This window comes from Nycticebus coucang, chromosome 3 (genome assembly GCF_027406575.1).
Source record: "Nycticebus coucang isolate mNycCou1 chromosome 3, mNycCou1.pri, whole genome shotgun sequence".
Lineage (NCBI taxonomy): Eukaryota > Metazoa > Chordata > Mammalia > Primates > Lorisidae > Nycticebus > Nycticebus coucang.
In genome coordinates, this window is record NC_069782.1 from 45,237,681 (window position 1) to 45,255,246 (window position 17,566).

A 17,566-nucleotide genomic window follows, 5' to 3' on the forward strand; every position below is an offset into this window, starting at 1 on the left:
TGACAAGTAGTCACAAAAAAGAATTTTTAAAGTGTTTTAGCAATGGCAGTTTCAATGGGATACTTAAATAACTTCCCAAGGTGACATCCTCAAAGTGACTATCTAAGCAAGTTGTGGTTTCACTCCATTATCAGTCAGCCTTGTTACGTCACCTCAGGCATTTGTGTTTGTGTGCTGGGGTGTACGTAGCTGTCCCTGTGTGCACGTCCACATCAGTCGTGGCATGAGTTTTTAGTCTTGTTTTGATTCCTGCTGCTCTCCCTGGAATGGCTGATAAAAGTCTTACTATCTCTGACCAATCCTTTATCTAAGTAAAAAAGATAAGTGAGGGACCCCGGAAATTAGCAAATATTTAGAGGATAGAATGCCCATGCCTCGGGTGGTGCATACTCTTTATATCCTTGCTTTAGTTTTGTTTCCATCACACCACTGATCACTCACCCCACGTTATCTTGTTCATTTGTTTTCTTTTTCTCCTGACTAGACTCTAAGCCCTGTATGAGTAGGGCCTTGGGAACCCTGCTCCACTCCACAGCCCAAGGCCTGGAATGTGATGAGTGCTTGATAAATATTTTTGGAAGGAAGGGAGGGAGCAAGGGAGGGATGAAGGGAGGAGGGAAAAGGACAGGAGAAAAGGAAGGGAGGAAGGCAGGATTCCCAGATCTGGGCTGAGCTCGAGTGCCCTTCCTGGAGAGGTAAGTCTGCTGGGGGCTCCATCTACACTAAGGAACAGATGAGGGAGCCAAGAAAACAAATGAACAAAAGAGCCATGCTCTTTCCCACCCCACCCCCTGAACTGTTTTCATCCAGGACACTTCTGCAACTATCTAGACACTAGCTCAGTGGTCTACCCTTCAGTTAGTTCCGGCCCTCATTACCCAGCATCAGCACACACCTCACAGGTTAAAGTCAGATCCACAAGCCCACTCCCTTCTCAGACACCAGTGGCCAGTCACGGGTTACCACTTGTATTTCTGACAGAGGGGTTACATACAAATTAGTGGTTCTCATAACTCCCTCCTCATTTCCAATAACTTGCTAGAACAGCTTGCAGAACTCAGGAAAGGACTTTGCTTTCCATTACTGGTTTATTATGAAGAGTACAGCTGGGGGGCAGCCAAGTGACAGAGCTACTCGGGGCAGGGGTGAGGCACTTCCATGCTTCTCCAGGAGCACTCCCAGCACCTCAGTGTTCACAATCCAGGGGCTCTCTGAGGAAGAGCGAAAGAGTCAGAGTGAGTGAATCCGTGAGAGAATGAAGGAAAGACTCACCGCTCTGCAGCTGTTTATAGAAGTGATTCCGCGGCTATTTGCACCACAGGTGTGGAGACTGCCAAGTCCTGATGCTCGTGCCCTTGTGCTCTGTTTTAAGGAGAGCCGAATCCCTTCCCCATGCCCTTATCACCGAGGTGTCATATTACCGAGATATTATATTACAGGTGTTTCTGATAGTTACAGAGCGTTCAAAGCTTAACTCTCGCTTCTCCTTCCCTTGAACTATATGGTCTCCTACAGGCATTAAAAGATTTAAGAAATGGAACTGGCTTGGACATTCTCAATCTCTAAGAGACCCTGAATATGATGGAGCATTCTGGCTTCTAATTATTTGACCTTGAATATATTTCTATACCTTGGAAACTCAATTTTTTCATTTCCAAAATGGGGTAATAATTCCCACCCTGCCTATTGTATGGTGTTGTTAAAAGGCTCAAATATGGAAATGCCTTGACAACGGCAAGGAGCTTTACAGTGAGGTGAAAGCCAAGACCTTAGGGTTAGAGTCCAGAACCTCCACTGGTCAAATCACTAACCTGCATTGTAAACAGAAGGGCTTACCGGGTATGTTTGTAATCTGCCAGTTATCAGATTTTATAATGTTAGGAAATGAGGGATGATTATCATCACTTCCTTTTCACCTTTGGCAGCTGCCACCTAGTTTACAACAGAATGAGCTAAAAGAAACTGGGCTTTTTGGATATTATTTTTGTTATATGGAATTAAGGAGTTTACCGTTAACAAACCTCAGGAAACTGACCATAGGGTGGAGCTTAACTACTGAAAGTAGCAGTAAGTTTATGGAGAAATCACATTTTGCAAGTCAGTGGCTAAGCAAATTTTTAAAAAGGAAGAAGAAGACTCTTTAAACTTCCATCTGTTGTGGGCTGCAGGTAAATCATCTTACCACTCTTCAGAACTTCAGAACTGATCAACTACAACCGTGTGTGTTATTATATGTAATTCAAAGCGTCCAGAGAGAAGGAAATGAAAGCTTAAGGGCAGAAGGGGAAGAATATCAGAGAAACGGGGAACTTGGTCTACACATGCTCTGCCAAAAATGAGGCAATGAAGAGAAAAGGGACTTTGAGTTTAATAGATAATGACTAGAATGAAGCAAGAGATAAAAAGTATTCGCAAAAATGGAATTTGAAATTCAGCCATTTAAAAAAATTTTTAAGTAAATTTTTTTCAGGTTAATGTGAGAGTACAAGCAACCAGGTCAAAATATTTGATTTTGTTAGGTACGGTTCTATGTCCCACACACAAAAGCTGTGCCAGCCCCCAACCCCGGGCCCATTCAGCAAAAGCACCTCAAACCCCCCCCATCACCCCTCCCCCAAAATGGGATTGAAATGAGTTTTTCTCCTATTTTGGAAATTCACCCATCTTTATCAAAACCTCTTTTAAGTAAATAATTTCACTGGTTACCCACAGACATAAACTCCATTCTCCTGGGTTCTTATCCTTTTGCTTCCTCTTAAACCCAGTTCCTCAACAATTGTTCTAATCTCAAATGCTACTGTTACCACAATGCCATAAAATCTTCCAGAGGCATGATTATCTTAATTCTCTAATTCTTTACTAATTGATACTGTTAAGAGATAATAAATACAAAGCTATACACACTCAAGAAAACAGTAATTTAGGCAATTATGTTAACTAATGCAGAATTGTTCAGTCTTATGATCGTATTCCTAGTCATAAATCAAACAATTGTGTTTCAGTACACGTGTAATTTATCATGCAATTTATAATGTAGTTCACATAAATAATATTGAATTTTATCCCCGATGTCAAGGAGCCAATGATCTTATCGCTTGAATAAAATAAAACAAAACAAAACAGAACCAGGATTGCACCATCTGCTATTATTCTAAATCAAGGCTGGATACCAAGGACACTCACTTAAGGATGTTCACCCCTGTATATTCGCCATTGTGTGCTTAAAACATTGCAAGTGGTAGGCCAGTGGATTGAGTCCCAAGCACAGACATGTTTTGTTTGAATAACATAGTGATTAAAATTTTTTGAGCAGACATTAAAAAATACATAGACACTTAACTGGCTTTTCTTTAAAGACTGGAAGATCTGGCAACAATGAACTCTGTTTATTCTGTCTGTCTTTTCTTCTTCCCTGTCATTCTCTCTTCAAACACACTGGTCCATTTCATTTATTTAGATTTCCTGACTGGCCTCGCTGGGATACGAGTTTTTACTACCTCTTCTGTAAGAACTTAGGTCACAAGACTGGTAGTGTCTTTGTTTGGATTTCCTTTATTTACAGTACAATTTAAAAGGTTTTCCTGCCCTGAGTTGACTTAATGTCAATATAATATGACCAACTTAACAGAAATAGACTATAAGCACAGATATTCTTTAAACATATACTAGTGATACAAATAGAAAAAGTACAGAGAGTGAGGGTATTGGAAGAATTGCAAATGGAAAAATATACATGTTTATATACAAATTAAGGGAAAAGGTAATATTACCAGCTGACTCAAAAATCTAAAACCAATAAAAATGAATCTATAGTTCAAGAGAAGCTCAATTTCAGTAAGCTTCTAAGCTCAAGGAACTAACTTTCTGGTGAGTCCTCAAAATAAGGAGATTAAAAAACAAAACAAAACAGTAAACTCACATAATACATCCCATAAAACAGTCAAATGCTCGGGGGATAACTATTGAAAATACAGTTCTTGGTTGTAGATCAGGAGTTCCTAAACTTGGAATTGCCTTGGTAGCTTTAAAAAAATGCTAGTTTCTAAATCCGCTGCAAAGATTTAAATTTAATTGATGTGGAGTATGGCCTGGATATTGGGATTTTCAGAAATTCCTTGGGTGTTTCTAATATGAGACAAAATTTGAGAAGCAAAATCATTAAATAAAGATTAGTGCTATTGGCTCTTTAAAAACCAATCCTAGTTCTTAATATTAAAACAAATCATCTACATATTCCCAAAGCTCCAAAAGGTTTATCATGTCATTGAACTAGGGATTTGAGAGTGCGAGGTCAGAGGGCACAAGGAAAATGTTACCTGATCTACCCAACTTCTACAGTCCTACTTGAACAAGTTAATTCCTGAACTAGACTTTGATTTCCTCATTTGTAAAATCAGGACAATAATTCCTACCTTACAAGATTGTTCTGTAGATTAAATGAAATAAAATACATAAAGCAATAGTTAGTTCTTAATAAATAATATTTTTTATTAATCTGATATTCAGTGACTAGTTTCTCGTCAAAGGCACAGCCAATAATTCTAGCTAATATTAATCTTTCTCTTCCTTGTATTACACTGCACTCTAATTTCAAATACTTTATCTTTTATCGGCCTATAATTGTTCAGTGAATTATGGTCTTACCGGATAGACAAGAATTATTTGAGAGAAAGGAGATTTGCAGACTACCAGTAATGATTCATGTAAAAGCTGCTTGTTTTTCATACAGTTTACTACAAGATATTAGATGCAGAGACTTGATCCTGAAAGGGTTAGATGGAACTAGCAATGAGTTTTAAAGGGATATCCAGAAAAAGCTAATGGATCAGCCTCTGAAAGGAGATTGTGAAGTAGCATTTTCCTTTTTAAGGGTAGAATATGCCATATTTTGTGAATTTGTTTTCTATCGCAGCTGGAACAGATTACTAGAAACGTGGCAGTTTAAACAGACGAAGTTATTGTCTTACAGTCCTGTGCATTATAAGTCTGACATGGATCCCACTGGGCTGAGCTCAGGAGCCAGCAGGGTGCATTCCTTTCTGGGGTCTGTGGAAGAGAATCTGTTTCCTTGCCTTTCCCATCTTCTGGAATCCACTTTCCTTAACTCTTGGGTTCCTTCCTTTGCCTTCAGACATCAAGCAGAATCTGCAGGCTCCCAATTCTCTGGTTTTCCTTTCTGGAGTCACAAGGAATCCCTCTCACTTCTTTCCCTCCCTCTTCCACTAGTAGGATGCTTGTGAGCATGATGGGCCCACCTCAGTAATCCAGGGTCCTTCCCCTACTGTGTGAGCTGATTGGCAAATTTACTCCATCTGCTCCCTTAATTCCCCTTTGCTGTGTGACGTATTTACACAATAACAACAACAGAAAGAGAAGTCACAGTAAATGCCAGTTACATAGCAAATGGATCATCTTACCTGTCATTTCAGGCAAGACTGACCCTTACCTCACTTCTAGGGATTGAGATATAGACAGTTTTGGGGACCATTATCCTGCATACGACATTTTGATCTCATGAGAAGAAACTATATAGGATCAATAATTTGTAAAAAAGTAAGATCTAATACTCTTTTAAAAGAGTAAGACAGTAGTAACTGACCAAATCACATGCTCACAGGCAGCCAGGCCTCTTCTCCTTTACACCTGATCCACGTCAGACATCGCAAATCAGTCAGGTGTAATTGTAGCCCTGAACTCCTCCCAGAGCTTGTTAGTTAATTGCAAGTACAGTCAGCCGGAATTGACATGCACACAGAAATCTATTCTTCATCTCTAAATTTGAACAATTGTAGAGGCAAGACACCTTCCACAAGGCATTTTTTGAAGTAAGGTGATGATCTGGGTTTTTATTTTTCATTTTTTATGTTTTATATATATTTTTGATCTGGCGTTTTTATTTTTATTTATTTTTTATTTTTGGAGACAGAGTCTCACTTTGTTTCCCATGGTAGACTGCTGTGGTATCACAGCAAGCTCAAATTCTTGGGCTCAAGTGATCCTCTTGCCTCAGCTTCCTGAGTAGCTAGGACCACAGGTGCCCGCCACAACACCCACGTAGGTTTTCTGTCTTTAGTAGAGATGGGGGTCTCACTCTTGCTCAGGCTGGTCAAGAACTCTTCAGCTCAGGTTTTCCACCTGCCTCAGCCTCCCAGAATGCTAGGATTACAGCTGTGTGCCATTGCACCCATGAATCTGATGTTGTTAAATTAGCAGACAAAAGGAATCCCAGCTGAGCTAAAATAAAGAGCACATAAGACAATAAAATAAGTGAAATATTGTAATTACTTTGATTCTTGACAGAAATCTGTTTCCATGGTATTTTGTAGAGAAATCACATGGTGGCCAAGAAAATCTCTATTTTTGTTTTATTAAGTCATTTTTATATAGATCATGAATATATTTATGCCATTATGGGATTCAATGTTTTAATTATTTATACACATTGGAGTGCTCATGTCCTACTAAAGAACATAGCCTTCACCTCATTTACCCAATTACAGTGTTAAGACATTTGTGTTCTATATCTGATGGATCCAACTTGTACTTGCAATATCCTCCATAGGTGTGGTCCCCCTATTAACCCTCCCTCTATCGACCCACCCTCCTCCCTTGCCCTCCCCTTCCCTCCTTCATCCTGGGCTATTGTTGTAATTCATCTTTCATATGAAAGTGTGAGTGATTATAAATTGGTTTCGTAATATTACTGAGTACATTGGATATTTTTTTTCCATTCCTGAGATACTTTACTAAGAAGAACATTTTCCAGCTCCATCCATGTAAACATAAAAGAGGTAAAGTCTCCATTTTTTTTAATGATGCATTCATGAGTCGATAGGCACTTGGGTTTCTTCCATGACTTGGCAATTATGAATTGAGCTACAATGAACAATCTGGTGCAAATATCTTTATTGCCAAATGATTTTTGGTCTTTTGGATATACACCTTGTAGAGGAATTGCAGGATCAAATGGCAGGTCTACATTTAGATCCCTAGATCCCTGAGTATTCTCCAAACTTCCTTCCAAAAGGAACGTACTAGCTTGCATTCCCACCAGCAGTGCAGAAGTGTTCCCTTTTCTCCACATCCACACCAACATCTGTAGTTTTGGGATTTTGTGATGTGGGCTACTCTTACTGGAGTTAGATGGTATCTCAAAATGGTTTGGGTTTGCATTTCTCTGATGATTAAAGATGATGAGCATTTTTTCATGTGTCTGTAGACCATGCACCTGTCTTCTTTGGTGAAGCTTCTGTACAAGTCTCTTACCCATAGTGAAGTGGGATCACTTGTTCTTTTCTTATTAATAAGTTTGAGTTCTCTGTGTATTCTGGTTATTAGACCTTTGTTGGAAATATAACTTGCAAAAATTCTCTCCCACTCTGAGGCTGTCTATTTGCTTTACTTAGTGTGTTCTTCGCAGTGCAGAAGCTTTTTACTTTGATCAGGTCCCAGTAGTGTATTTTTGATACTGCTTCAATTGCCTGGGGTGTCCTCCTCATAAAGTATTCTCCAAGGCCAATTTTTTCAAGTGTTTCACCTACACTCTCTCTAAAAATTTTTATGGTTTCATGTCTTAAGTTTAAGTCCTTTAACCAGTGAGTCAATTTTTGTTAGAGGAGAAAGATGTGAATCCAGTTTCAGTCTTCTATAGGTAGCCAGCCAATTCACCAAGCACCATTTGTTAAATAGGGAATCTTTCCCCCAATTTATATTTTTGATAGGCTTATCAAAGATCAAATGACGATCAGTGTCTGGGTTCACCTTTTCAATTCTGTTCCATACACCTACCTGTCTGTTTTTGTGCCAGTACCATGCTGTTTTGATCACTATTGATTTATAGTATAGTCTGAGGTCTGGTAGCATGATTCCTCCTGCTTTGTTTTTATTTCTGAGTAATGTTTTGGCTATTCAAGGTTTTTTCTGATTCCATATAAAATAAAATATTATTTATTCAAGATCTTTAAAGTATGACAATGGAGCTTTAATAGGGATTACATTAAAATTATGTATTGCTTTGGGTAGTACAGACATTTAAACAATGTTAATTCTTCCCAGCTATGCGCATGTTGTGTTTTGCCATTTGTTAACATCTTCAGCTATTTCTTTTCTTAGTGTTTCATAGTTCTCTTTATAGAGAGCTTTCACATCCTTTGTTAGGTAAACTCCCAAATATTTCATCTTCTTTGGCACTACTGTGAATGGAATAGTGTCCTTGACCATTTTTTTTCAGCATGACTATTGTTGGCATATACAAAGGCTACAGATTTTGTGAGTGTTAATTTTGTATCCTGAGACATTGCTATATTCTTTGTTCACTGATAGGAGTTTTGTAGTTGAGTCCCTGGGGTTTTCCATACATACAATCATATCATCTGCAAAGAGTGACAGTTTGATCTCCTCTGTTCCTATTTGGATACCCTTGATTGCCTTCTTGCCTGATTGTGATGGCTAAGACTTCCATTACAAAGTTAAAAAGCAGTGGAGACAATGGGCATCCTTGCCTGGTTCCTGATATGAGTGGAAATGATTTCAATTTTACTCCATTCAGTACAATATTGGCTGTGGGTTTGCTGTAGATGGCCTCTATCAGTTTAAGAAATGTTCCTTCTATACCTATTTTCTTAAGCATTCCGATCAAGAAAGGATGCTGGATATCATCAAAAGCTTTTTCTGCATCAATTGAGAGAATCATATGTCTTTGTTTTTTAATTTGTTTATGTGATGTATTATATTTATGGATTTATGTATATTGAACCATCCTTGGGCCCTGGGGTGAAACCCACCTGGTCATGATGTATAATTTGTTTGATGTGTTGCTGGATTCTGTTTGCTAGGATCTTATTGAATATTTTTGCATTAATATTCATTAGAGATATTGGTCTATAATTTTCTTTTCTTGTTTGGTCTCTTCCTGGTTTGGGAATCAGGGTGATATTTGCTTCATAGAATGTGTTGAGAAGTATTCCTTCCTTTTCTATGTGTTGGAAAAGGTTAAGTAATACACGTACTAGTTCCTCTTTAAAGGTTTGGTAGAATTCTGATATGAAGCCATCTGGTCCTGGGCTTCTCTTTGGGGGGGGAGATTTCTTATAGTTGATGCTATTTCAGAACTTGTTATAGGCTTGTTCAACATTTCCACTTCTTTCTGGCTAAGCCTAGGAAGGTGGTATGTTTCCAAGTACTGATCTATTTCCTTCAGATTTTCATGTTTCTGAGAATAGAGTTTTATGTAATACTCATTAAGGATTTGTTGAATTTCTGAGGAGTCTGTTGTTATGTGGCCTTTCTTATTGATGAAATTGGGGATTTTACTCTTTTGCTTCTGGTTAGGTTAGCCAAAGGTTTATCTATTTTATTGACCTTTTCAAAAACCCAACTTTTTGATTGATCTATTGTATGATTCTTTTGTTTTCAATTTCATTTAATTCTGCTCTAATTTTAGTTATTTATTTTCTTCTGCTGGGTCTGGGGTTGGAATGTTCTTCCCTTTCCAATTGTTTGAGATGTCCCATTAAGTTGTTGGCTTCCTCTCTTTCCGTTCTTTTGAGGAAAGTTTGCAACACTATAAATTTCCCTTTTAGGACTGCCTTTGCAGTATCCCAGAACTTCTGGTAATTCATGTCTTCATTATTGTTTTGTTCCAAAAATTTGGTAATTTCCTTCTTAATCTCATCTATGACCCAGCTGTCATTCAGCATGAGGTTATTTAGTTTCCATGTTTTTGTAAGGGTATGCAGATTTCTGTTGTTACTGAGTTCAACTTTTATTCCATGATGGTCTGAGAAAATACAAGGAATGATTTCTATTCTTTTAAATTTGCTGAGGTTAGACTTATGACCTAAGATGTAATCAATTTTCGAAGATGATCCATGGGCTGATGAGAAGAATGTGTATTCAGTTTTGTTAGGATGAAATGTTCTGTAGATGTCTGTTAAATCCAACTGTTGAATGGTTAAGTTTAAGTCTAAAATTTCTTTCCTTACCTTCTTATTGGAAGATCTATCCAACACTGCCGAAAGAGTGTTAAAATCTCCAACTATTATGGTGCTTGAAGAAATCACATTGCTCATGTCTGTTAGAGTCTCTCTTATAAATTAAGGCCCATTCTGGTTGGGCGAATAAATGTTAATAATTGAAATCTCATCATGTTGAGTGTTGCCCTTAACAAATACAAAGTGACCATCCTTATCTTTCCTTACTTTTGTTGGTTTAAAGCCTATTCTATCTGCAAATAAAATTGCAACACCTGCTTTTTTTCTGATTTCCATTAGCCTAAAGTATAGGTGACCATCCCTTCACCCTGAATCTATGTTTATCTTTTAAGGTAAGGTGAGATTCTTGAATGCAGCAGATGTCTAGCCTGAATTTTTGGTTCCAGACAGCCAACCTGTGTCTCTTTAGAGGGCAATTTAAGCCATTCACATTAATTGAGAGTATTGATAAGCCTGGTAGTATTTTGGGTAACGAGTTGTTCAAAAGTCCAGTGGACATTTTTAATCCTTTCATCACTGTGGAAGTTGGAATTTGATCAAAAGTTTCTGAGTGAGTTTACTTTGGTGTTAGAGGATTGTGCTGTTCATTATGGAGGATAGGTCTGTAACTATCCTGGAGAGCTGCTTTAGTTATGGCAAATTTCTTCAACGTGTGAATGTCATTCAAGTATTTAATTTCTCCATCATAAATGAAACTCAGTTTCGCTGGATACAGGATCCTGGGTTGAAAATTGTTTTGTTTAGGGGAGACATTAAAGATGGCGGCCAAGTAACAGCTTCCCTGCAACTGGGAACAGCGAGTCTGGGAGACAAGACTTCAGGCATCTCTGGCTGGTAAGATCTGCCTGTAATCATCCCTTTGAGGATACAGGGAGCCAGCAAGGGACTTCTGGACCCCAAGAGAAGGACAAAAACAGTGGAAAACTGGCAACAACAGTGGAAAACTGGCAAGTGGTTGTGTGTGTTTGATGGACCTAATCACGCTGCCAACTGTAAGTACAAGCAGCAGTGAGACTGCAAAGCGGAAAGGCCTTACCTGTGAACTGTTTCGATGTTCTTGGACTTGGCGCTCAGTTGAACTGCCTTAGGAAGAGCTTGAGCAGGAGTGTGGAGAATTTTGGGCATTGTCTGGGGCCCCAGACTGAGCCACTGAGCTGGGCGCAGGAAGCTGTTGTGAAAGAACTGCTCCGGCAAGCTCCGCCCTCAGGGTCTCAGAGCAAGGATTGGGCGGGTCAAAGTAACCTACTGACTGAGCAGCCTAAAGGTGGGGACTGAGCTGCCTTACAGCCTTAATCCTTAGGGGCAGAGTGAGACGGTTTTGGCACACCAGAGCCTTGGGCTTTTGCCCTGGGTAGAGTGCTGTGACGTCACAGCTCATAGCAACCTCAAACTCCTGGGCTTGGCACCGCCCAGACCTCCATAAGAGCTGTGCAGTGATGCCCAACCTGTGACCCGCACCTACCGGGCCTCTACATTCCCTGACCAGGAACTGTGGGAGCCACGCAACCCTGCGTCCTCTCTCCTGTGTCCTCCCAGCTTCCACACTAGCCCATTCATCTGGACAGGGACTCTGGTAGCTGCATGCCCTTTGGAGCCCTCCCTGCCTCTGCACAGAGCTCTTCTCCTGGCCAAAGACTGCTGGAGCCTTGGGCTGTCTGTGCCAAAGTCACTGGGCACCTGGCACTCCCAGAACCGTGCACACCACCCACAGCCCTGGATACAGATGTGTCACAAACCAGAGCTGCTTCCACAACCAGAACTCCCTAGCTAGAGCAGCCCCAGAGGAACTACACAGGGTCACTCCCTACAAAGATCCAGCAACAATACAGTGATCCCGCTGGGGTCTAATCTTGGAGAGACACCTCCCCAACTGTGAGGACAGCCAGAGGCAATGGTGAAAAACAATCATGAGGCGAAATTAACAGAAAAACTCTGGCAATATAAATAATCAGAGTAGATCAAATCCCCCATGGATCAATGGGGCAGAAACAGCAAAAGACCCCATGCACAAACAAATAGCTGAGATGTCAGAAATTGAATTCAGGATCTGGATAGCAAATAAGATCAAATTAGAATTCCAAAAGTTATCTCAAGAATTCAACGGATTCAAAGACCAAATGACCAAAGATTTTGACATGTTGAGACAAGAAGCTGCAGCCCTCAAAGATCTGAGAAACACAGTAGAATCCCTCAGTAACAGAATGGAGCAAGCAGAAGAAAGGATTTCTGACATTGAAGACAAAGTTTTCGAATGCTCCCAAACCCTCAAAGAAGAAGAGAAATGGAGAGCAAAAACAGACCACTCTCTCAGAGAACTCTCGGATAATGTGAAGAAAACCAATATTCGTCTTATAGGGATCCCCGAAAGTGACGAAGTAGCTTTACAAGGCACAGAGCCTCTTCTCCATGAGATTATGAAGGAGAACTTTCCAGACATGCCAAGAGATTCCGAAATTCAGATAGCAGACAGTTTCAGAACTCCAGCACAACTCAACCCAAATAAGACATTCCCCAGACACATCATAATCAATTTCACTAAAGTTAATATGAAGGAGAAAATTCTGAAAGCTTCCAGATGAAAGAAAAACATTACCTACAAGGGGAAGAATATCAGAATAACTGCAGATCTCTCTGCTGAAACCTTTCAAGCTAGAAGAGGATGGTCATTGACTTTTAATCTCCTAAAACAAAATAACTTTCAACCCAGGATCCTGTACCCAGCTAAACTGAGCTTCATTTATGACAGAGAAATTAAATACTTCAACGACATTCACATGTTGAAGAAATTTGCCACAACTAAACCAGCTCTCCAGGACTTTCTTAGACCTATCCTCCATAAAGACCAGCGTAATTCTCCACCCAAAAAATTTTTGATCAAATTCCAACTTCCACAGTCACATAAGGATTAAAAATGTCCACCGGTCTCTCGAAAGGCTTATCAATACTTTTAATTAATGTGAATGGTTTAAATTGTGCTCTAAAGAGGCATAGGTTGGCTGACTGGTTACAAAACCTCAAGCCAAATATCTGCTGCATCCAAGAATGGTATCTTACATTAAAAGACAGATATAGAATCAAGGTGAAGGGATGGTCATCTATATTCCAGGCAAATGGAAAGCAGAAAAAAGCAGGCATTGCAATCCTGTTCGCAGACGCAATAAGCTTTAAACCAACCAAAATAATTAAGGATGAGGATGGACACTTCATATTTGTTAAAGGTAATACTCAATATGATGAGATCTCAATTATTAATATTTGTGCACCTGGGGGGCGGAGCAAGATGGCAGCCGAGTAACAGCTTCCTTGCATCTGGGCACCGTGAGTCTGGGGAGATAGGACTCCAGGCATCTCTGGCTGGTGGGAACTGCCTATCATCACTCCTATGAGGATACAGGGAGTCAGCGAGAGACTTCTGGACCCCAAGAGGAGGACTAAAACAGTGGAAAACCGGCAAGTGGTCGCGTGTGTTCAATCCGTCTAAACCCGCCCACAACTGTAAGTTCAGTAGCAACGAGACTACAAACCAGAAAGGCCTTACCTGTGAACTCTTTTGATGTCCTTGGACTTGGCACTGAGTTGAACTGCCTTGGGGAAGGCCTGAGCGGGAGTGCGGAGAACTTTGGCCGTTGTCTAGGGCCCCAGTCTGAGCCGCTGAGCCAGACGGAGCTACTAGTGTTTGGCGGTGGGTCACACGAAACCATTGTCAGTGATCTGCCCCGGCAAGCTCCGCCCTCAGGGTCGCAGAGCTAGAAACGGGTGGGAACTGGTAACCCAGCAACCAAGTAGCCTAAGGGTGGGGTCTGAGCTGCCTTGCAGCCCTAACCCTCAGGGGCAGAGTGAGACTGGTTTTGGCACACTGGGTAAGCGGATAGCCACTTCAGCAGTGATTCCAGCGAGAATGCTGGGAAAGCTTCTGCTCAGCAAGTTTACAAGTTCAAAGTGCCTTTTAAGTGGGCTGAAGAGAGATTTAGGGTGTCTACCTGCTGGGGTTTGAGAAATCAGCAGCCTCCAGTCGTATCAGAACTGTGACTAACATCTCATACCCCAAAAGACCACGTGTTGCCCAGACAATATTCAATAACATATACAAACTGCTTTGTTTTTGGTTGTGTATTTTTTTTTCTTTTATTTTTGTTTGGTTGGTTTTTTTTGTTTGTTTATTTTGACGTTGTTGATGTTCTTTTGTTTCTTAATTTCAATCTTTTCCATACAGATCCCTTTTTCTTTCTCAATTTTTCTAGTTTAATTATAATTTCCCATTGCTGCCTTTTTTAATAACTACAACTTCATTTTTGCTAGTGTTTCTACCGCTATCATTTGGTTGTTCACCCAATTTTATCTCCATAAAGTTTTCTGTTTGCTTGTTTTGGTTTGATTTATAGCATTTTTGTCTTTCCTCTCTACTTAGTGGAGGTGGGGTACTGTGTCTGACCAGGTTAGCAAAGAGCTGCAGACCTCAAGGGAACCACCCAACTGGGCACCCAACCCCGAGAAGGTGGGGTTTTTTAAGGTTGTGTCAAAGTACCCTACTGTACACCTATATTGCCCTGTGTCCCTCTTTCTGTGCCTCTCTTCTTTTTGTCAATATTCCTTATCCCCACCCCCTCTCCTTTCTTTATCTTTCTTTTTTTTCTTATCACTCGGACCTCCTTTCTTTCATCCCTTTTTTGCTCTTCAACCTTCTCACATTTCTGGTCCTGTAACCCTTAGTCCACAGGCACTAGAACTTAAAGAGCAAGAGGAAGTGAAAGGAAAATTAGGGCAAGGAAAAAGATAAAAGAAATCACTCATGAGGAAGAATCAGCAGAAAACTCCAGGCAACATGAAGAACCAGTCCAGAACAACCCCGCCAAGGGACCATGAGGTACCTACTGCAGAGGATTCCACCTATACAGAAATGTTCGGAATGACAGAAAGGGAATTTAGAATACACATGTTGAAAACAATGAAAGAAATGATGGAAACAATGAAGGAAACAGCTAATAAAGTGGAAAATAACCAAAAGGAAATCCAAAAACAGAATCAAATCAGAGATGAACGATATGAAGAATATAAAAAGGATATAGCAGAGCTGAAGGAAATGAAACAGTCAATCAGGGAACTTAAAGATGCAATGGAAAGTATCAGCAACAGGTTAGACCATGCAGAAGAAAGAATTTCAGAGGTAGAAGACAAAGTTTTTGAGATAACTCAGATAGTAAAAGAGGCAGAAAAGAAGAGAGAGAAAGCAGAATGTTCACTGTCAGAATTATGGGACTTTATGAAGCGTTCCAACATACGAGTTATAGGAATTCCAGAAGGGGAAGAAGAATGCCCCAGAGGAATGGAAGCCATACTAGAGAATATTATAAAAGAAAATTTCCCAAACATCACCAAAGATTCTGACACACTGCTTTCAAGGGATATCGGACCCCAGGTCGCCTCAATTCTAACCGAGCTTCTCCAAGACACATTGTGATGAACCTGTCCAAAGTCAAGACAAAAGAAAAGATTCTGCAAGCTGCCAGGAGTAAGCGCCAGTTGATCTACAGGGGCAAATCCATCAGAGTGACCTCAGACTTCTCTAATGAAACTTTCCAAGCAAGAAGACAATGGTCATCTACTTTTAATCTACTTAAACAGAACAATTTCCAGCCCAGAATTCTGTACCCTGCTAAGCTAAGCTTCAAAATTGACGGAGAAATCAAATCATTTACGGATATACAAACATTGAGAAAATTTGCCACAACAAGACCAGCTCTACAGGAAATACTTCAACCTGTTCTGCACACTGACCACCACAATGGATCAGCAGCAAAGTAAGAACTCAGAAATCAAAGGACAGAACCTAACCTCCACACTGATGCAAAAGATAAAACTACGCAATGGACTCTCACCAAATAAGACGAATAGAATACTAACACACTTATCAATTATCTCAATAAATGTTAATGGCTTGAATTCCCCACTGAAGAGACATAGATTGACTGACTGGATTAAAAAACACAAGCCATCCGTTTGCTGTCTGCAAGAAACACACCTGGCTTCAAAAGACAAATTAAAGCTCCGAGACAAGGGTTGGAAGACAATTTTTCAGGCAAATGGAATTCAGAAGAAAAGAGGAGTTGCAATCTTATTTTCAGATACATGTGGATTTAAAGCAACTAAAGTCAAAAAAGACAAAGATGGTCACTTTATATTGGTCAAGGGAAAACTACAAAAAGAAGACATTTCAATTCTAAATATTTATGCACCAAATTTAAATGCTCCCAGATTCTTGAAACAGACCTTACTCAGTCTGAACAATATGATATCTGATAATACCATCATAACAGGGGACTTTAACACACCTCTTACAGAGCTGGACAGATCCTCTAAACAGAAATTAAACAAAGATACAAGAGATTTAAATGAGACCCTAGAACAACTATGCTTGATAGACGTATATAGAACACGCCACCACAAAGATAAAGAATATACATTCTTCTCATCACCCCATGGAACATTCTCCAAAATTGATCATATCCTGGGACACAAAACAAATATCAACAGAATCAAAAGAATTGAAATTTTACCTTGTATCTTTTCAGACCATAAGGCACTAAAGGTGGAACTCAACTCTAACAAAAATGCTCGACCCCACCCAAAGGCATGGAAACTAAACAATCTTCTGTTGAATAACAGATGGGCGAAGGAAGAAATAAAACAGGAAATCATTAACTTCCTTGAGCATAACAACAATGAAGACACAAGCTACCAAAACCTGTGGGATACTGCAAAAGCAGTTTTGAGAGGAAAATTCATCGCTTTAGATGCCTACATTCGAAAAACAGAAAGAGAGCACATCAACAATCTCACAAGAGACCTTATGGAATTGGAAAAAGAAGAACAATCTAAGCCTAAACTCAGTAGAAGAAAAGAAATCTCCAAAATCAAATCAGAGATCAATGAAATTGAAAACAAAAGAATCATTCAGAAAATTAATGAAACAAGGAGTTGGTTTTTTGAAAAAATAAATAAAATAGATAAACCATTGGCCAGATTAACTAGAAATAGAAAAGTAAAATCTCTAGTAACCTCAATCAGAAACGATAAAGGGGAAATAACAACGGATCCCACAGAGATACAAGAGATCATCTCTGAATACTACCAGAAACTGTATGCCCAGAAATTTGACAATGTGAAGGAAATGGATCAATATTTGGAATCACACCCTCTCCCTAGACTTAGCCAGGAAGAAATAGACCTCCTGAACAGACCAATTTCAAGCACTGAGATCAAAGAAACAATAAAAAAGCTTCCAACTAAAAAATGCCCTGGTCCAGATGCCTTCACTCCAGAATTCTATCAAACCTTCAAGGAAGAGCTTATTCCTGTACTGCAGAAATTATTCCAAAAAACTGAGGAAGAAGGAATCTTCCCCAACACATTCTATGAAGCAAACATCACCCTGATACCAAAATGAGGAAAAGACCCAAACAAAAAGGAGAATTTCAGACCAATCTCACTCATGAATATAGATGCAAAAATTCTCAACAAAATCCTAGCCAATAGATTACAGCTTATCATCAAAAAAGTCATTCATCATGATCAAG

At 39.7% G+C, this 17,566-nt stretch overlaps 1 long non-coding RNA gene across 1 annotated transcript in view; it reads right to left on the reverse strand.

The window, feature by feature from the left end:
- Window positions 1–1,327, reverse strand: part of LOC128581878 (uncharacterized) — a 112,659-nt gene extending 111,332 nt beyond the window's left edge. The window contains exon 1 of the long non-coding RNA XR_008378934.1: window positions 1,273–1,327. This is a non-coding gene — a long non-coding RNA (uncharacterized LOC128581878). The remainder of the gene's footprint in view (window positions 1–1,272) is intronic.
- Between the last annotated feature and the right edge of the window lie 16,239 nt (window positions 1,328–17,566).